At 37.7% G+C, this 22592-nt stretch overlaps 1 pseudogene; it reads left to right on the top strand.

The window, feature by feature from the left end:
• The first annotated feature begins 876 nt into the window (after nucleotides 1-876).
• LOC100358768 (NF-kappa-B-activating protein pseudogene) overlaps nucleotides 877-22592 on the top strand; it is a 67211-nt pseudogene continuing 45495 nt past the window's right edge.

Here is a 22592-nt window from a genome sequence, read left to right as displayed (position 1 = left end):
GGAGTAGAGGGGGTGGGTGGGTGGGGTGCAGGATTGCTGTCTACACAAGTTTGTTAAGGGCTGCCCTTCTGAAGTTGAGCCTGATACTTGAAAGACAGATAAAGTCTGTATAAGGTGAGGGTTTCTGGCAGAAATGCAAATACTGTACTTTGAAGCATGAAAGAAAACAGCATTTTAAAGAGCTGACAAAGAGTACAGCAAAGCTATACTTTAGATGAACAGGAAGAAGTGGTACAAGTGGTGGTTAGAAGACAGCAGAAGGCTCATCAGGCAGAGCTCAGAGGTCACAGCAAAAAGGATGTGTGAAGTGCATTCTCTCAAAACACAAGCTCAGTGGAGGCTTTGCGACAGAGGAGTGACATAGGAGAAATGCTGTGAAATTTCCAGGGTTTACTACACTTAGTATGTTCTGTGAGTGGAACACTCTTGTCCACTTTGAATAGATCATGCTTATGAGAAGATGAGAAGTTGGCAAAAGGAAGATTTTCTTAATGCCTTCTATATCTTCATATAATTGAAAAAGTTATATACAGTTATTTATCTTATATATAAGTCACACATAAAGTGATAACACCAGAGTGGGGAAGAGAGATAATATAGTAGTACAATTTACAGGTAAAGTTATTAGCTTTCCAAAATGTAATTCCTGGTGCCTAACATAGTTCATTTAACTTTTCTAGCTTCTGGAACAGTGAGAGGGTGATGTGTCTAGATACAGTATAAAATGAGTGACCCAGAAAATGTTCAGAGGCCATGGCATGACATTCACCCTGGCACTGTCTCAGACCACTCTGTGCCATGGCTAGGGCTGTTCTTCTGTTTTTAGGGAAGAGGAGGGGAGAAGGAAGAGTTCATTCAGTGTGTGCTCCATCAGGGATGGCTTTGGCTTGTGGAATCTGGTCAGTTGTCTCACCCTTGCCACAGTACCAAGCAACCATGTGTCAACCTGTTCTTACCATCTTTGCAGTGATGGCTAACAAGAAAGCATCTCTGAAGGGTCCTGGTAGTCTCCTTATTCCATTCAAGTTATATAATAAAGTCCAAGACTGTGAGTTCTGCTGCATTATTCTAGATAGGCCAAGATGTTATGAGCCATCATGTTCCCCCTGACAGCTCCTTCTAACCTGAGTTATGGAGTTCTGAGCTGATATGTGCAAAAGTCTGAGGCAGGGCAGGTTACTATTTCCTGTATTTCCTATAATATTAAAACCATATATTCAAAGAAAGCAGATTTTGGAGTAACATTGGAAAACTTATTCATCAACTGTTTGAAATTAAAATATTGCTGTTTGAATAAGAGTTTTGCAGGCATGCAGAAGGCAAGTGTTATGACATTGTGGTGGCTTCCATTGAGCTTTCAGAGCAAAGCCTAGGAAGGCAGACAGAGTTGTGGCAGTTAGAGACTCAGCAATGCTAGTGAAATTACAGAAGGGAAGCCACAGTGAAGATATCAAGAAGGTACAGATGCCATCCACATTGAATGTTTGCTAGGGGAAGTGCCAAGCAGTGTGCCAGGCAAGTTGTGGAAAGCTACATATATCTGGGGTTGGCTTCAGAGGGCAGCCTTGTGGACAGAGACCAACAAATCTGTGCAGGTGTGGTGCCCCTTACTTATATTTGAAATAATTTCCTGGAAAACATGCTAGTTCAGACACAGACCTGAAACAGGTGAAAAACTAGCAGAGAGAACTTAGTGGAGCTGTAGAAATGGGACTAAAACCTGTGAGAATTGAACCATGGGCTGTGACAAGCAAAGCCACAGGAGTTCTGCTGATCAAGACTTTGAGAATTCATTACCCTACACAGTATTATCAAACATTAGTGTTTAAATTTGCCACTCCTAGTTTTCAATTGGTTTAGTCTAATTAATCCTTGCTAATTCCCTGTCTCCGCCTTTCAGAAAGGAAATACATATCTTGCATGTCCTGTCATTGTATCTTGGAAGTTTGTAACTCATTTCCAATTTTACAGGGGTTCATAGCTAATGGAGTATGCCTTGGGTCTCAGTTCAGACTTTGAATTAAGTTTGGACTGAGTTAAGCCTTTGGAACTTTTGGAGATGCAAGTAATGCGTTTTGCATCGTAAGATGGCTTTGAAACTTTGTGGGGAGGCATGGACAGAATGTCATGTTTTGAACAATATTTTGGGTGCTCTGCAAAGGCTCAAGTGTTAGGTGCTAGATTTCTAAAGTCTTATGTTAAAGACTAATGAATTGGTGTCAATAGACAATGGATTAAGAGGAAAGAATCCAATTGTGTGTTTAGGAAATGGAAGATCCTTACATAATTGGAAGCATGCATTTCAAAGGTAGTTCCCAGCATGGGGTTGGCTTTATAAAACAAGTTTGGCCTCTTTTTTCCTTTATTGTGAACTTATTCTTCCATATAGACTCTAAAATTTCCAGCCACCACCCTCATCAGTTGCCAGACTAATGGAGTTTCCCAGCTTTGGATTGTGAAACTCCAAAACTGTGAGCCAAAATAAACTTATTTCTTTCATAAGTGCCTTTCTCTCCAGTGTTTTCATTATACTCAAGAAGTGTAGACAAAGTTGACAAAGGGAAGAGGCTGGGCTGAATAAATCTTTGAGACATCTGACAAGACGAAGATCAACACCCAGTTCAAGAACCCAAGGCCAGAGAGAACACAAGAATAGATGAAGCCTTTTCTTGTGGGGTGTTAGAATGGAGGAAAGGTAAGATCTGTGCAGATCTGCTTCTGCCTGTTACTGTCTGTGTCCCTATGCTTTCCCATCTTGATTGTGCTCTCCAATACTGTACTCCAATCCTGACTTCCACCCCATCATTAAAATTCTTGGCAGAAGGAATTCATTTAACTATATGATCACTCTTAATAGCGTTTTACATGTGCTTTCTTATTTAAACTTTACAAAAAACCTAGTTTACATATGAACAATTTGAAAACAGAGATAAAAAGTTTACAGACAGTCAAAGGGAGAAACAGAAAGGTCTTCCATCCACTGGTTCACTACCCAAATGGTTGTAACAGCCAGAGCTGAGCTAATCTGAAGCCAGGAGCCTGGAGGTTCTTCTGGGTCTCCCACATGGGTGCAGGGGTCCAAGCACTAAGGCCACCTTCTACTGCTTTCCCAGGCCATAGCTGAGAGCTGGATGGGAAGAGAAGTAGCCAGGATTACAACCAGCACCCAAATGGGATGCTGGCACCACAGTCAGAGGATTAACCTACTTTGCCACAGCGCGGCTCCACGATTCTGCATTCTTGATTTCCTTTCTCAGACATCAAATTCCTGTACCATCTGTTGCTAAACATTTAGAAAAAGTGTTTGTTTCTCATGTTTGTCCTATTTTCTGGTTGAATTTCACAGGATTGTAAATCCAGACCATCTTATTTTTTCCTGAATATTAACAGAAATCCATTAGTTCATTTCTCTTGAGGTAGTGCTTCAAATATCTTTCTAGAGGGTGCTAACAGCTTGAGTAGGGGCAAAGAGGCAAAGGTAGAGGTACTGATACAATCTGGAAGGTTGAAGCTGACAAGACTTCCTGAATGAGAGAAGACTTGAGCCAGGTTTCAGAAGCCAGATGAATTTTCAAATATTAACACCCTTTCACTTAATTAGCATGCCAACTTTAAAGACAGCAGAAATGAGTGATTGAAATTGCATGACTTAATGAAGCTTTAATAATAACCCTAATTCAGTTTATTTGTCATATATCACTCATAGATGAACAGTTAATGCCTTTTCTAATAAAACATTCATTATACAATAAAAGAAGCCATAACATATATTATTTTTATTCTTTTAATCACATACTTCCTAAGTGGGCATACTGAATCCATTCAAATAACTCAACAAAATATATTGTTTTTATTACTAAATTGAATTTACTTGATGATAGAACAAGAACAATTAGGTCCTGTTTTCTAATACTATTGGCAATTAAATGAAAACAGATTCCAATGCCAACTTCATATATTTTGTTCTAGAACATGACTTTTCTTACAGCTGGAGAAAAATGACCATCTAACTAACCTGGATTTTCATTTCACCCAGAATATTCCTTTCTCTTGGGAGCTATGAGATTCATCTCCTTCCTACATGAATCCAGCAGAACAGAAACTGGATAAGCTCTGCCCTAAAATGGCTAAGAATGACCTTTCTCCTAAATCTACCTATAGTTAAGGCATATTTACATTTTCAAATAGAAATGCTGAGAGAATAAAGCATGATATTATTACATAAAATACTAATAACACAAACTGATTCATTTCCCTAAAAGTAGCTTTCACTTCCTTCCATTGCTGACTGGTAGTTATTGGAATCTGTATGCTGTGTACAGCATCCTACTTCACTATCCTGGCTTATTTTCTCACCGACTTTGAGACAGCTTGCACGTGGTTGTTCTAAATAAGCATGTGCTCAGTAACATGAAATTAGTACCTCAGAAGCCTGGACTTCTTAAAGTCAAGACTGAAAGAAGGAGGAAAAATGAACTGATAGTCCATCTGTAGCATATGAGGTATTGCGCTAGACATTTTTAAATACAGTGTCCCAATTCATCTTTAACTAAATTCATGAAGAATATTCCCATTTTATTGTTGATCTGAGAAAAAGTGAATTACTTCAAGCCATACAATTAGCTAATGGTAGAACTGTGTCTCAATTTTACCTGATTTATTCATAGCATCACGTACATACGTACTGCCCAAGGTACAAGCATTAAACTGTATTTCATTCTCAATGTCCTGTTTATTCTAAATGGAATGTATGTTATTTCTTCACTTGTTCAACAAATATTAATTGAGATTCTACCAGGGGTTACACATGAGGTGACAAATCTTGAAGTCCATTGTAAATAACTTCCTGGAGCTGCACTTCAAAATCTCACAAACTAGTCAGAATCTCATAAATAGAGATAATTTTTACCATGATATTTAACAGGTGTGGATATTATAAGAGAAGAAAGGAGAGAAACCTAACCTAGCCTGTCTCTGGCATCAATGGTTGATAAAGATACATCTTCTCATACTAGGGTCACACCTTAAATAGAAAGCAAACTTTTCCATGCTAGTGGAAGCAGAGATTTTCAAAACAAGCTTGGGGCATCTTGGAGGTGAGATAAATACTTCTAAGTCAGAAACCACAGCATATTTTAGCAGAGCTTACTTGGATCAGAGTTAAAAAGATGGGGAAGAATAGTGGATGGGGGCTAAAAATGAGAGAGGATTAGGCTGGTTCATGGAGTCTCTATGTCTGAATACTCATTTGCCCTTGATTTTAATGTATGGTTATAGGTGTCTGTTATTGCTCTTATTGCACAGTATATCAGTTCATATGCATCTAGCCACAAGCCCCTACAGACTATTAAACTTCATGTTTGTTTTTATTTTTGGTGATTTTTTTGGGTGGTAGAGTGAGAGGATGCAATGTGTTCTTCTTAACTGTCATTTCTATATCCAAGAGTATTCATAATGCTAGCCATAGGATGGACATTCAGTGATTATTTGATCAATGCACTAGTAATTGAATTTTCTGCATACAATGAGAAATAATATAGAGATGTATTCAAAATTTTGTTTAAATCCTTATTATTGTTTAACAAATTTAGAGACTAAAATTTTAGTGTTTCTCTGTCTTTTTTACTTTATCTTCCACCATTAGTAAATATTCATAGAACATTTTTTCTTTAGTGTATTTGTTTTTAACCAAATGCAATTTTGCTATTAACTGACAAATTTATAATCTCTCAAAGTCCATTTGTACTATGTCTCTATTCATTCTATTGTTTGCTAAATCTTGCTATTTATTATAATGTGTAAATTGTGTTAATGTCATTCATTCTCACTTCAAAATCTCATGTGCTCTAACTTCCTTCATGGAGCTTATCACCAAGTAGATAGGTACTATGTTAAGAGTGCCAATGTTACTTAATTTGGAAGCATCATGAATATAAAAGGGATGAAAATAATAGACATTGAATGGATTTTGAGACAAAACAAAACAAAAACCTACATATGGATATAAAAGTAAAAATGCTGAAAAGAGATAAACACGTATATTGAAAGTATGAAATAATTAGAAAGTATTCATTTTGAGGCAAATATTAGAAATGTTGAAACTCACGTTAGCAAAAATAAAACTATATATATTAGTGTAACTGTGTTTTAGTATATTGGAGCTGAAAGCCACTCTGGAGTTTATTAATTGCATCTTTATCTTTTTATAGATAAATAGAAAATTTGAAGGGACTTGGCCAAGGGCATGCCTTAAATGATTATAGAATAAAGTCTAGAAGCTAGATTTCTGTTTTTTTCTAACTAGTTGTTCTTCCTTCTAAAGCACGTATGTTGCGAATATAAAACATTTTGTGGATTATAAATGATTAGTTCATAGTTTTTGTACAATATACTTGTTAAAACAGGGAGTGTATTTATCCCTTTGGGACTTGCTTAATTCATATGTTCACCCTGATCAGTGAAGACTAACTGAGTATCTGAAAGGAAACCTGTTGAAGTTAAAGGGACACTATGAGAAACAATGACTTGATCAGCCCTTGTCCTGACTGTTGAGGAACAACTTACTATTATGTTCCAGTTAGTATTTTTTTGTCCTAATTAGTACTATTTTTGAAATCTTTAATTAACACACAATTATTCTTAGGTGTTGAAATTTAACTGAAAAGTGACCCCTGTTAAATATAAGATGTACAAATTGGAACATGCTCAATTGGACTTGCCCCTAACAGTAGAGTTAGAAATGTGCCAGGGGATTCCAATGCAATCCCATCAAGATTGCATGTACCAATGCCATCTCTCTAGTCCAAGTGATCAATTTCTGTTCACAATTGATCATAATGACAGGTCTAACAGTCAAAGGGATTACATAAACAAGACTAGTGTCTGCTAATACTAACTGATATAAAAAAGGAAGAGAACGATCCAACATGTGAAGTGGGATACACAGCAGACTCATAGAATGGCAGATGTCCTAAACAGCACTCTGGCCTCAGAATCAGCCCTTAAGGCATTCGGATCTGGCTGAAGAGCTCATGAGAGTATTTTAGGCATGGAAAGCCAAGACACTCTGGCAAAAAAAAAAAAAAAACAAACAAAAAAAAAAACCCACACACACAAACCTAAATGAAAGATCTCTGTGACTGAGAGCCCAGCGGAAAGAACGGGCCATCAAAGGAGGAGATACCTTTTTCTGAAGGGAGGAGAGAACTTCCAATTTGACTATGACCTTGTCTAAATAAGATCGAAGTCGGTGAGCTCAAAAGGCTTCCATAGCCTTGGCAACTCATGACAAGAGCCTAGGGAGATTACTGACGCCATAAACAAGAGTGTCAAATTGTTAAATCAACAACAGGAGTCACTCTGCACTTACTCCCCATGTAGGATCTCTATCCTTAATGTGTTGTACTATGTGAATTAATGGTATAACTAATACTCAAACAATACTTTACACTTTGTGTTTCTGTGTGGGTGCAAACTGTTAAAATATTTACTTAGTATATACTAAATTGATCTTCTGTATAAAGATAACTGAAAATTAATCCTGATGTGAATGGGATGTGAGAGGGAGCAGGAGATGGGATGGTTGCAGGTGGGAGGGAGGTTATGGAGGAAAAAACTGCTAAAATCCAAAAGTTGTACTTTGGAAATTTATATTTATTAAATAAAAGTAAAAAAAAAAAAACAGGGAGTGTAGTTATCATTTTCCTAATCTGATTTATTAAAAAAATCTGAGGCATAGGCAAGAGGTACCCAACAACAAGTTAGTAGCCAGGTCAGACCTGAAGCTTCATTCTATTTTTTCTCATTTCAGGATATATATTCTCAGAACCAGCAAGCTGACACTAGCACATTATCAATTTACATTTGAAAGAAATATGCCAATTATCTTGTCTATCTTCAATCCAAAAGCTGAAGAGACATGACAACTGCTGAGATGACAATAAAATACATTCTAGAAATTTGCAAATTGCCACAATCTAGGGAATGAACAGAGATTAATACCATACTCATGTAACTCAGAATTATAATACAGCTCTGATGTTTTGGGCCCATATTGACCATGTTATCAAGAGCATCAAATCAATGCCAGTCATATCTAACAGTGATCTGTCACTGGACAGGGTTACAAGTGATGAATGCCATTGGCTAAGGCTATACAATATGATGTATCCATTTCCTGATATTCATCTGCAAGACACAATGGGCACTGGGAATCAATATCTTGATTTCTAGAGCCTAAATTCTCATGTTTCTAAGTGAGCATCAGATTCTGGGAACCAGAACATTAAGTCAAATTCACTAGCAGATAGATCTGAATTTCCAGACTAGCTGAAACACTGAACACTGAAAAAAGAGGATCCCCAAATTTAGATAGAGAAGAAAATAAGATGGGACGTGTCAACACTGGTCAGAAATAGGCATTGTTTAGAAATATTGTTCACTTTAGGTTGGATGTCAGCATTATTTGATTTTGAGGCACTTTATAAAAATGTGCATTCAATGCAAACTCAGCAGTACTCATGTCCAGAAAAAAAACTGAATGCTATTTTTAGAGATTTGATAGCAAACAAGACCCATAAAAAGTTATTATTTTATAAATTATGGTGAGTAAGAGAAAACAAAAAAATGCACTAAGATAATGAATTTGTGGTATTTTATGATATTTGAAAATCCTTGCAATGTAAGTTAAAAATGAGGTTATAAAATTATATTTGTAATAGGACCCCAATTTTACATATTTATGAATAGAAAATGTTTATATTGGCAATCTAGTGGAATCTAGGTTAATTTTTTATAATTTTCAATATCTTCCTATTTTAGTGTAACTGAGATGTATAAAAACCCTTTAATTATATATCAGAAATCGAGATGATTCTTGATAATCCTCCCTTAATATCAATTCCAATCAGTTTACTCCTACATTGCTATTTAATCCACTCATTTCTACCAATATTTATTACTAACATTCTAACTCAAGCTTCTATCAATTTTTGTGTTGTCTGAGCCTCTTAACTGGGCTATCAATAAACGGTCTTGAGGTTCTATAACTCACTATATACACTTGTGCCATATAATACTAGTAAAACACAGGTGGCACCATAGTTCTCAATTAAAAATCCTTGAATGATTTTCCCTTAAACCCAAGATAAATGCAAAATGTTTGACCCATTTAATGTCCTCCATCTCATCTGCATCTTTCTTAATTTTTGGCTTCATCTAATCCCCAGATATACCTGATTACTATTCCACAGAATACCTCAGCCTCCTTACTCTTCAACCAATATGTTCATGGTCCTTATATCTACAGGGTGTTTGACATGTCAAGTCTTTCCCAACATTGATATTGCAGCATTGAATCACACCCTTCTGGCTCCACAGGCTTAATATTTTATTCTTTTTAGTATTTTCTTTTTCTTCTTAATACCATTGGTTGAACTCTTTAATTAACACAGAATTATTCTTAGGTATTTAAATCCAACTGAAAATTGATCCCTGTTAAAACAACCTTGTATGCTTGCCTGATGGTATGCCCTTCTCCCTGGTAACAGCACAAATCTAATATAATAACATGGCATGTTAGTGATTCGTTACCTTTTTCTTTTCTTTTGCACTGTAAGCTCCACAAATATCATGTCCATGTTTTCTAATTGCTTTATTCTCCAAATCAAATAATGTCTTGTGCTGAAATAAGGTTCTCTAATAATTCTTTCTCACTTTCCCCATCAGCCTCCCAAATGTTGCCTGTCTCTTGGCTTTTAGTAGCTCTTTTAAGTCAGTGGTAAAGTTCCAGATGGATTTTTATCTGCAATTTCTTAACTATTTACAAGGGTTTTCTCCAGTTCCTTCATCTCAATGACCACTCAGCATGTTGTCCTCATGGATTCCTCAAGTTTCTTTCTCATTCCCTTAAGCCAACTCTTGCCTTCCTAGTTTTCTCATATTGCTGACTCATTTGAAACTTGGTCAGGCTCCTATATTTGATTTTTTTCTAGAGGTACTAATCCTCAGACCTTCCTTTTTAGCTCTCAGATGAATCCTATAGATAAGCAATATGCAAGTCCAAACCTAGCCTTTCTTGGCACATACACTCAGGTACTAGTTCATGAGATGGTGATTGCTTTCACAGATTTTCCTGAGTTTAACTCTTCAACTATTCCCTCTTGACTCCCATAATATTTTAGAAATACATCATTTCATGTAATGACCCTACTATGCAATAGAACCACAGAACTTATTTCTTCTACCTACTGTTAATTGTATCCTTTTACCAATTTTTTCACTGCATTCCTTCCTCTTTATTCTCCCCAGCCGCTAGTAAGAGCAATGAATGAACAGCAATGTTACATAATACATTTTGAAGTCATTGTTCTGTGCACTTTATGCAATTTCATATGGTTATTTGGTTTATGTGTTCTCAACTTCATCTTCTTACCTGTTATGTAACTCTTAACAGGTAGATATATTTTCTTAAGCATGTGTGTTGGCCACATAACACATAATAGGTACCTATGTATACTGAGTATTTAATCCATGCTTACAATAATAAATTTGTCAGTGACAGTGCAGAAATCATCCTGAGAATCTCTTGGGTTATATCAATATCAGGAGTTTATCAGTGCAGTAGTTTACTAGTGAGCAACTGTTGCATTTGAAATCTTGCATGCTAGAATAGATAGATGGTTTTCATTGCATACCTTGACAATTTATGCAATAAGCATATGAATTATCTGCTTCAAAAGTCCTGGAAAATGAAATTTCTTTTCTACACTGAGAGAAATATTAATGTAAGCTACGTGACCACCCTTGCAAAACATGTATTTTAGAGGTAGAAGAATAAGGACAATAAAAAGCCGAAGTAAATTTTATTCTAACTAATTTAAGTTTCTCTAATTCAACAGCATGACTATTTCATCTTAACTATCTAATGTAACATTACCATATTCTTGCCAAATAATGATTAGATCAGCTCTTTGTAAAAATTCTAGCTGGAAAAGTATTGGCAAGTTTAACTTTATCACATCAGAAAATATGATCTCTTTTCTAAATGCAGTGGAATTCAAAAAGAAGAAATAGAAGGCCAAGTTAGTTGTAGTAATTAGGGAGCTAGCCTAGAAACCAGATTTATCATTGATTAAGATATATTTCTCTGGAAGATTGATCAAAGGAAGCCTCAGTGTTATTGAGTTAATCGCAGAGATGTGGTTTATTAAAGTTAAATACAATTAAACTAAGAATATTTTGACTATGGCCACCTCACTTTTTGTTGATAATGAATTGAGCATTATCAGGATTGAACCAATATGAATGAGAGTTTTCCTTTCCTATTTTCGTGAATGAGATAGACACAGTTTAAAAGCTACTAATTTGTAGTCTAAAATTCACTAATAATCTCAGGTTTTTTTGATTTATGAATGACTTAATTGTATTTATTTAGATATGCCAGAATATCTGAATAGTCTTTGAAACAGTGGAGAACTGTATGGGGATTGTAAACTTTATATTTTCCCATGACAAAAATACAGGAGGGTAATTCTTATATTTACACAAGTAATTATTTAAGTATCAGAATGAGAAGCAGAAAGTCATACTAAGATTTTAGAAAACTTATTTCCTTGTTAATATCTGATAGTGTTTATATAAAAAGTGAAATTTATTTTGAAAACAGAAAATTTTATTACAAATGTAGTAACTCTTGGCTCCCAAATAGTTTCACAATGTGGAGGTTTAAGAATCATTAGTATATGGGCCGGCACCATAGCGCAGTAGTTTAATCCTCCACCTGTGGCACCAGCATCCCTTATGGGCACCGGTTCTAGTCCTGGCTGCTCCTCTTCCAATCCAGCTCTCTGCTATGGCCTGGGAAAGCAGAAGAAGATGGCCCAAGTGCTTGGACCCCTGAACCTATGTGGAAGACCGGGAGAAAATGCCTGGCTCCTGGCTCCTGGCTCCTGGCTTTGGATGGGTGCAGCTCCAGCCATTGTGGCTATTTGGGGAGTGAACCAACGGAAGGAAGACTTTTCTCTCTGTCTCTCTCTCTCACTGTCTAACTCTACATGTCAAAAAAAAAAAAAAAATGAGTTACTGGAAAAGACCCCAGAGACATAAAAGCCAAAATTAACAAATGAAATTAGCAAAAGAAAGTCAGGAAAGTAAAGAGGCAATGGACAGATTGGGAAAAATTATTTGTAAAGCATGCAGCTGATAAAGGATTAATAAGCAGAATATATAAAGTGATCAAAAAACTCAACAACAACAAAACAAACAACCCTGTCAAGAAATGGGTAAAGGACTTAAACAGACATATCTCAAAAGAGGAAATCCAAATGGCAAACAGACATATGAAAAAATGCTGTCAGGGAAATGCAAATCAAAACCACAATGAGGTGTCACCTCACCGCAGTTAGAATGACTTACACACAGAAATCAACAAACAGCAAATGCTGGCAAGGATGTGGAGAAGAAGGTAGTCTAATTCACTGTTCGTGGGAATGTAAACTGGTAAAACCACTATGGAAGACAGTTTGGAAATACCTCAGAAATCTGAATATAGTCCTACCATCCCACTCCTTGGAATTTACCCAAGGGAAATGAAATCAGTAAATAAAGGATGTACTTTTCTCTGAATTGAGAGAACTTCCACTTTGCTTATGGCCCTGTCTAAATACTGACGGAGTTTGTGGACCCAAAAGGCTTCCATAGCCTTGGCAACTCTTGTCAAGAGCCCCCAGTGATCACTGATATCATACATTAGAATGTTAATTGTTAAATCATCAACAGGAGTCACTGTGCATTTAAGGACCTCTGTCCTTAATGAGTTATTCTATGAGAATTAACTGTAAAACTTGTTCTCAAATAGTACTTTATACTTTGTGTGTGTGTGTGGTTGCAAACTGTTGAAATCTATACTTAGTATAGAGTTGGTCTTCTGTGTATAATATTAATTATGAAGAATGTGTGGGAGAGGGAGTATGAGGTGGGAGGGGAGTTGGAGTAGAAGGGGGAAAGAGTGGTATCCTTTTACTAAGGTTCTTCCCCCTTCTTTGATGGCCCATTCTTTCTACTGGGATCTCACTCGCAGAGATCTTTCATTTAGGTGTTTTTTTTTTTTTTTTTTTCCAGAGTGTCTTGGCTTTCCATGCCTAAAATACTCTCATGGGCTCTTCAGCCAGATCCACATGCCTTAAGGGTTGATTCTGAGGCGAGTGCTGTTTAGGACATCTGCCATTCTATGAGTCTGCTGTGTATCCCACTTCTCATGTTGGATCGTTCTCTTCCTTTTTCCTATCAGTTAGTATTCGCAGACACTAGTCTTGTTTGTGTGATCCCTTTGACTCTTAGACCTAGCATTATGATCAATTGTGAACTGAAGTTGATCACTTGGACTAGTGAGATGGCATTGGTACATGCAATCTTGATGGGATTGTATTGGAATCCCCTGGCACATTTCTAACTCCACCATTTGGGCAAGTCCAATTGAGCATGTCCCAAATTGTACATCTCCTCCCTCTCTTATTCCCACTCTTTTATTTAACAGGGGTCACTTTTCAGTTAAATTTCAACACCTAAGAATAAATGTGTGTTAATTACAGAGTTCAACCAATAGCATTAACTAGAACAAAAATACTAAAAGGGATAAAGTATTAAATCATACATCAACAGTCAGGACAAGGGAGTTTTGTGTAAGGTGTAAGGTAGAGGTCCTGCTTCATACTTCTGCACGTGGAAATCCAGTTTTCTCAGTAGCACTTGTTGAAGAAACTGTCCTTGCTCCAGGGAATGATTTTAGTTCCTTGCTCAAATATAAGTTGGTTGCAGATGCTTGGATTGATTTCTGGCATTTCTATTCTGTTCCATTGGTCTATCCATCTGTTTTGTACCAGTGCCAGGTTGCTTTGATTATAACTGCCCTGTAATATGCCTGTGAGCTGCTATGTGTCTGTGAGTTGCAAGTGGAAGCAAGCAGCCCTGCCTCTGGGAGTCCTGCTCACTTTTGGATCATGATGGGGGCAAGTAGGAGAGGTCTGGTGCACTAAGCTCTGCCTACTGAAGCGGGGCTTGCTTCTCACTGGTGTGTGAAACAATCTTGAGATTTTGATATTGAAGACTTCTCCTTGTTGTACATTTTGGATAGTGGTGGTGGTTGGGGGAATTACTCTGAAATGGTGTGACCCTTGTTCCCAGTTGGGGGGTTGTGAAGTGGCACCCACAATTGATGGGCGTGTGCTTGGGAGGCAAATGTTGTAGCCCCCTGCTTATATTCTAAGATGTAAACAAACAACATGGCTTCTCCCAGCCAGCTGCATGTCTGGGTGGGAGGAGGGGCAGACATAGATGGACAGGGGTTTGCCCCACCTCTCCGTTTGTTCCCCTATTCTTCCCACTTGGAACTTAAAACGCAGTTTGCCAGGCTCCCCACCCTCTACTCTGCTGCCCTGTGGACTCGCGACCTGGCTTCTCACTTGGTCTGCAGGGTGGTGGTGGCATCAGTCTCCCCATTCAGCTTCTCCACCATGACTCCACTGTGCCCCCCCCACACTTCCCTTTCATTTTTGCTCCTTCAGCATGGATCTGCCCAGTTTCTGCTGGACTCTTGGGCTTCTTTGTGAGAAATTCTCATGGCTCTGTCACCAGCTTGTATCCCCTTTCCTTATTAACTATCTATTTTGCCCCGTGTGACTTGGAACATCCTGTTGCTACACGACCATCTTGGCCACCTGTGTGCCCACTAATCAAATTTTAACACAAAATAATTGTATATATTTTAGGGTATCACAGGATGTTTTAATATATGTATATGTAGTGTAATGTCCAAATCAGGTTAAGTGTATGTATTTTCTCACTTATCATTTCTTTATGGTGAGAACATTTGAAATTCCTTTAGTTTTGGAAGCAATTCAGGAAACAATTGAGAGTATAGTCTGCGTTCACACTGAAGATTTTATGGATGTAGGTGTGCATAGTCCATTTCTCCTTTCCCCTACACCCTTTCTGGAATACTGCTTGGTCAGGAATTGCTGATTGTGGAGTTCCTAAAATTCCCCCCATAACTTCATAGTGGACCTTGGAGGTAGGTTGGGGAAGACTCTGCTGAGGCGTCCCCTCACCCCATGCAAAAAAGGTTGGGATCCACCACCACCACCAAAGAAAGTTGAGACACACATAACCAGGTCATTGAACAGTGACAAGACTTCTGCTATGTAAATGATGGTTTGCTACTACATTTCTTCCCTAATTCAACCACACAAAAGGCCCACTCAACAAAGTTATTGAGCAGGAGCAAGACTTTAGTGCTTCTCTGCTCCAAAGGCTTGCTTCTACATTCTTCTCCTGTGCACATACACAATAATTCCTATTTTCTCTAAAAAAATCCAATTAGCTTTGGCTCCTCATATACCAACAGGCTAATGTATACCTAGCTTTCTAACATTTCCCTTCAAGAGAAGTTAGCCATAATTTTAAGGGGGTAACATGGATGAAGGTCCATTTTTTGTATTTTCCATGAGCTGACATTTTTGTTTAAAACTGCTTATAGTTATTCTTCTCTTGGTGGGTGTCCTATGGTGTTCACAAGTAGCCTGGGAAAAGATTGTCATGCACAGTCCAGAGCGCTGGTCACATCATCCAAAATGATAGGCTGGGCCAGCGCCGCAGCTCACTAGGCTAATCCTCCACCTAGCAGCGCCGGCACACTGGGTTCTAGTCCCGGTTGGGGCGCCAGATTCTGTCCCGGTTGCCCCTCTTCCAGGCCAGCTCTATGCTGTGGCCAGGGAGTGCAGTGGAGGATGGCCCAGGTGCTTGGGCCCTGCACCCATGGGAGACCAGGAAAAGCACCTGGCTCCTGGCTCCTGCCATCGGATCAGCGCGGTGCGCCGGCTGCAGCGGCCATTGGAGGGTGAACCAACGGCAAAGGAAGACCTTTCTCTCTGTCTCTTTCTCTCCCACTGTCCACTCTGCCTGTCAAAATAAAAAAAAAAGATAGGCTGAAAACTCATCCTTTCCTTAGTTGGAGCTGGAAGGTTTTTATTCCGTCAGAGACAAAATTATGGAAGCTAAAGGGCCTAGGAGGGACAACAGCAGGATTTCCACGATCCAAAGCTAGGACAGAAATTCCAACCCCGTTCAGTTTTCCTGGTGTTGTCTGACCTCATTCAATAAATGGTGAACTATGGTTTTGTACCTCTCTATTTTGGTTGACCAAACCACAACATGCATGGAACATATCACAGATGTCCCCTTGGGCAGCGGTTAGAATATCCAAGACCTTCTTGCTTTGAAGAATTGTGCAAGGGACTGAGTCTTGAGAGCCTTTAACTGGGAAAGGTCGGTGTTTTGTGATTTTCCAAGGGAGGGGCCCTGTTCTGGCTTCCTCTTGAGAGTCTGAGGCAGAGCCTGATCCTGGGGCTTAGTTAGTTTGCTGTAGCTAAGGATCCACATCCTGTTCGACTCAGAAATGCCAGAGCTGTCTTTAAGTGGAATTCTGCCATGTGTCCTGCATCTACTCTGGGATCCGTCTCTGTTGGCCAGAGGTGAAGATGAACCCTAAATAGTTTACTTCCTGACAAAGCGCTTGTGTTTCTTCATTAAACACCTGGTATTCACATTTTATTAGAAACTTAAGGATGCTAGTCAAATGCCCAAATTTGGAGTCTGAGTTGGGGGTACACATTAGCAAATCATTTAAATTTTAAATCATCTGTATATCTCCTCAAGAGAGTGTTCCTTTGTATTCCCTGCAAAGATACTGTCCAAATAGGTGGGAGCTACCTATAAATCCTTGTTTGGCAGTGCTGTCTTGGGTAGCTGTTACTTTATGCCTGTTTGCTCACCCACTTACAGGCAAATATGCATTGACAGGAGGGGCTTTAGGCTTAATAACATTTGGGTAGGCTTTAAGGTTTGAGCGGGTCTGTATGAGGCCCAGGCCTATCTATCTTTTCACATGGGATACTGGAAGAGACACTGCAAAGGGAGGTGTGAACTTCCTTAGGGAAGGCACCATACTGACTCCCATTACCTGGCTGGGAGGAGAGCTGGTTGGAATAGGAGGTTAGCACAGAATATAAGCTATTTCTAAAGAGAATTTCACATTGAATCTGCAACATCACTAACCCTAGGCCATCTTCCGAATAGCAATGATTACTTTGGAAGCTGAGTGGAGTCAAGGGAATATTCAGTTTAGGGCCAACAGGCCCTACAGTTCTGACCCCACAGCAGTTCTTTTTTGAGTGACTCAGCTTTTGGTAGAGCTGTCAGGGCTCTTCAGAAGTCATCTTTTGTCATGACAGCTGTTTACCCAATGTCCTGGCTTTCTACACTGAAAACAGATGCTATTTTTGGGGTAGACTGGCCTTGTTGGGTCATGTAAAGCAGCTGTCAGCTGGGCCTGTGCTCTATCCTTAAATTAGTTTCACTTTGAATATTCTTGTAATCTATAGGAATACAACCTACAGTATGTATTTTTATGCTTGACTTCTCCATATTATTTTTTAATTCATCTTTGTTGTCACAGATATTAGTATTTATATAGTTTTTCATGCTAAATAGAATCTATTATATGAATGTACCAAAATTTATTTGGTGATTGATAAACACTCAGGTTAGTAAAAACTTTGTGTTATATAAATAAAACTGTTATAAACATTCTGTGCCTATCTTAACACATGTTTTTATGCCCTAGATATATAATTAGAGTGTACAAGTTGGGTATATTATAGATATGATTTTAGATTTACATTAAAATAAAAAGAAAATAACTCACTACCAAAAGTTTGATAACATTTAAACTATTCACTTATTATCAGTTATGATATTTACAGTTTATCTTTGTCCTGCCAACACTTTGTGTAGTCATATATCTAATTTTAGCCTTTCTTATGAGGTGAAGTAATATCCCATTGTGGGTTTCAATTTTATTCCTGGTGATGCTACTAGTGATGTGGTGCACTTCATTTAAAATTTTTTTCTATTTCATAGTTTTTAATTTATAAAACAGAGACTATGAATTAGCACAAGGAGTTATCATATACCCACACTCATTTCCCTATTATTAACATTTATATTAGTGTAATATATTTGCTACAATCAATAAACCACACTTTGCCCCCCTAATACTAATGCCTCATATCAGTATATTTGTCACAATTAACTAACCACACCCAGGTTCTCCTATTATTTTTTTTGTTCCACACTCCTTTTAACTGTCCAACCTTCTAGATCTCTAGTAATCAAAGTTCCGTATTCAGATTGAGGATTGTTTTTTCCTTTGTTTTTGTTTTTCAGTTCACACATGTGAAGGAGAATATGTGGTATTTGTCTTTCTGTGTCTTATTTCACCCCACATGATGTTTTCTAGTTCCATCCATTTTGTTGTAAATGACAGGGTTTTATTGAATTGTATTCCAATATGTATATGTAGCACGTTTTCCTCACACAGGCATCTTATGATGGAGCTCCTTTTTATGAGCTTATTGGCCTCTCACATACCTTATTTTAAGACTTTCTTGTTCGCATCTTTGGCATAAACATCTAGTTTTGTTGTGTGATTTTTAAGAATGTAAGAATTCTTCATCAATCAAATATATCAGTTTTTTTCCAGATAGACAAGCAAGCATTGAAACATTGTCTCCTCCTAGCCTGTGTCTGGCTTTCTCATTTTTAAGGGTTTATTATTTAACTTTTAAAGGTTTATTATTGCACTTAAGGTGGTCAATGTTTTATATTAATTGCAATAATTAATTTTCTTTCTATTTGGGAATGATTTCAAGCTTTCAGAAAACTTCTGCTGGGACTCCTCAGGATGATTTGATGCCTCGTGACCCCTGCACACTTTGTGGTGTAACTCTATCAAACAACCTACTCTTGCATAACTGCAACAGAGAGGCCAGCAAAAAAGTTAACAGACACATAAACCAGCAAACACATTCTCACTGTCTTTTTCCAATGATCTCAGTGATATAACAAAAACGATGCTGAGTTTTCTTTGTCAGATCTTACCAGGCGGTGGGTGTTCACAGCTGTCCCAAAACTGGTAGGTTTAGCAGTTGATTTAGGTTATGTCTGCCAGTTTTCTTCATTGAAGTTACTTTATTCTTTGAAACTTCAGTAATTTGTTGTTGGTTGTTCCTAAACTGGGTAAACATCATTTTTGCTCATCGAACATTTACCCATGAAGCTTAATATCAGTTGATAATTTTGACAATTGAGCTATTATTAAAATGTTTTCCACGTGGTGATTTTTAAAAATCTCACATTTTTCTAGCATATATTAATTTTAATTATATTGTAATATCCTTAAAAGACATCTTGTTTTTCCTTGGCATGCTATTAAAGTACTAGTTTTTGTTTCTTGTAAGAGACCATAGAATACATGAGGTTTTTGTATTGTTTTCTGTAAAATCGCCCAATATTTAAAGCCTATTTATTTTTAAAAAATCTAAAAATCAGGATAATTATGGTAATAAAAATGCAGCATTTCCCCCTCAAAACTGAATTCACAGTACATTTCTAAAAACAAGTAATAGTAAATAATTATTAAATCTTTGTTCATTTTGTGTTTCCATAATGACATACAATGAAAAAAATCAGCGACTGTATCCCATATTATTTTTTACTAAAAGTTGGCGAGCATAAACACATGATAAATGGAATGGAATGTGCTGCAAATCCAGAAGTATTTATTTAATTCTGGATCATCTTGCCTTCACACTGTAAATGCTCTCATTGAGAGTATTGCCCAGTCTGTTTCATGTGGAGTGCCAATTACACGTTGCTTTAAAAAAATCTTGTCTGCCTAAATCTTACTTCTGACTCCAGTCCCTCAAGTCTATGCCTTTATTGTGTCCTTCATTCAAGATATCAAGACATTTTTCCCATTACCTTACATAATGCTCGTCTAATATCAACTCTTCCTTCCAATTCCATTGTTCCCGATTTCCTTTCATTTATCTAGATACTTAAGTCATGCTTGACTGCTTTCTCTCATACCTACTCCTTAATCCTCTGATCCCTATTGTCAATATCTGAATATGCCAGAGACTGTCAAACCCTTTCCTGTAAATGTCGTGCTAAATCTCATCTACCATCCATTTATCACAGACGGATTGTGTGATTCCCTGACACAGTTCCTAACCTGAAGAATCACACAGCATACAACACTCCTCAAGATCAAACCTTCAGCCACATTTTAGTTCCTATCTTCTTCTCCACTTTACACAGTACTTAGGTAATTTGCTCAATTTCACACAGATAGCATCATTTAAATCCGCTTCTAGTTGCAAGAACTTTGCTCTTAACCAATAGATGTGCTGCATATTCTCAGACCTCTGAACCTTGTTGTACCTTATTGCTTTTGCCTGAAAAACTCCAACCCTTTTCCTCATATCCCATCCTTCTCTGGCAATATCACAGTGTTATATACACAACTATGTTTCACACCTGTAGATCCCACCATAGGTAGAGCCTTATCGGAGTGGTCATCATATTTTATTACAACCGTGCAAGTTTTTCTCCCTCTTTCTGGACTATGAGCTCCTTAAATGTGTTGTTACACTTAATTTGCAGTTCAAGATTCCAGCATAGCATCTGATCCACCATAGTTGTTCAAAAAATACACCATAATTGAACATACCAATGGGTAATTGGGTAATTAATAAAACACTGTGCATCTTCATCTACAACTCCACATTAGCTCCTTTGGAGGTTGACTTTATCAAAAGCCAATTCTGTATTTTTTTCCAGATTCTCAAGTCCTTGTAAGATCCACTCTCAGTCAATACCAAATCCTTCGTAACAAAGGTGAAAAAAACAGATGAACAATCTAGTTTAATTCCCTAAGAATCTAAAATGATAATTATGATGAATATAATGATTTTGATGATATAGATAATTATAACCAAAAAATTTCTGTTCAATTGGAAAAAGGAGATTCTAGGGTAAAATCATAAAGCAATTTATTCTTTCTCAACTGTCCACAACGACCAACTCTGTGTGCTTCTTTCTCCAGTTCTAATTGAAAAAAAAAAAAAAACAAGGTGTTTTGAATGCATTCAAAGGTCACTTTAAGATAAAAATGGCTTTTATAAAATTTACATTGATAGATACATAATAGTTATATATGTTATGAGATGTGGTGCAATTTTTGATTCATATATATATATTAGCTAATTACCACATATTTCACCTTAAATTTCTATTATTTTGTGATGGTAAGCATACTAAAAATTCTCTTTTCTAGCCATGTGCAATAATATATCATTGTTAACTGTATTCACCCTACTTTACTGTAGAACACCAGAACTTTATTCCTTTTATCTAATGGTAATATTTCTTATCATAAGGACAATCTCAGTACTGTGAGTTGTGTGTGAACTCCTGGGTTGCATGAAATTCCAAATGTCATATATAGCCCTTGAGTCTTTTTTTTTCAACTTTTATTTAATAAATATAAATTTCCAAAGTGCAACTTTTGAACTATAGTGGCTTTTCCCCCCAATAACCTCCCTCTCACCCCACAACCATCCCATCTCCCACTCTCTCTCCCATCCCATTCTTCATTAAGATTTATTTCCAGCCGGCGCCGTGGCTCACTAGGCTAATCCTCCACATAGCAGCACCAGCACACCGGGTTCTAGTCCCGGTTGGGCGCTGGATTCTGTCCCGGTTGCCCCTCTTCCAGGCAAGCTCTCTGCTGTGGTCCGGGAGTGCAGTGGAGGATGGCCCAGGTCCTTGGGCCCTGCACCCGCATGGGAGACCAGGAGAAGCACCTGGCTCCTGCCTTCAGAACAGCATGGTGCGCTGGCCCCAGAGCACCGGCCATGGTGGCCATTGGAGGGTGAACCAACGGCAAAGGAAAACCTTTCTCTCTGTCTCTCTCTCTCTCTTACTGTCCACTCTGCCTGTCAAAATAAAAAAGATTCATTTTCAATTATCTTTATATAAAGAAGATCAACTTAATATATACTAAGTAAAGATTTCAACAGATTGCACCCACACAGAAACACAAAGTGTAAAGTACTGTTTGAATACTATTTTGCTCGTTAATTCACATAGTGCAACACATTTAGGACAGAGATCCTACATGGGGAGTAGGTGCACAGTGACTCCTGTTGTTGATTTAACAATTGACACTCTTATTTATGTCATCAGTAACCACCCGAGGCTCTTGTCATAAGCTGCCAAGGCCATGGAAGCCTCTTGAGTTCACCAACTCCAATCTTATTTAGACAATGCCATAGTCAAAGTGGAAGTTCTCTCCTCCCTTCAGAGAAAGGTACCTCCTTCTTTGATGGCCCGTTCTTTCCTCTGGATTCTCACTCACAGAGATCTGTCATTTAGGTCATTTTTTTTTTTTTTTTTTTTTTTTTTTTTGCTAGAGTGTCTTGGCTTTCCATGCCTGCGAAATTCTCATGTAGCCCTTGAGTCTTTCCTTTTCCAGTCTCTGCCATCTGGAAAAAAAAAAAAAAAAAAAAAAAGCTTACATAAGGAGAGAGGCTTTTAATTGGATCATATGCAGGTTAAGAATTGAGAGTGGTGAAAGACGCAACCAAGTGAGACAAATCTCACTTTATTGGTGCTGGAATCAGACTCCAATGCCC

This window comes from Oryctolagus cuniculus, chromosome 6 (assembly GCF_964237555.1).
Source record: "Oryctolagus cuniculus chromosome 6, mOryCun1.1, whole genome shotgun sequence".
In the NCBI taxonomy this organism is placed as follows: domain Eukaryota; kingdom Metazoa; phylum Chordata; class Mammalia; order Lagomorpha; family Leporidae; genus Oryctolagus; species Oryctolagus cuniculus.
Note: the sequence above shows the minus strand (reverse complement) of the source record. Positions and strands in the feature narration are given on the sequence as shown.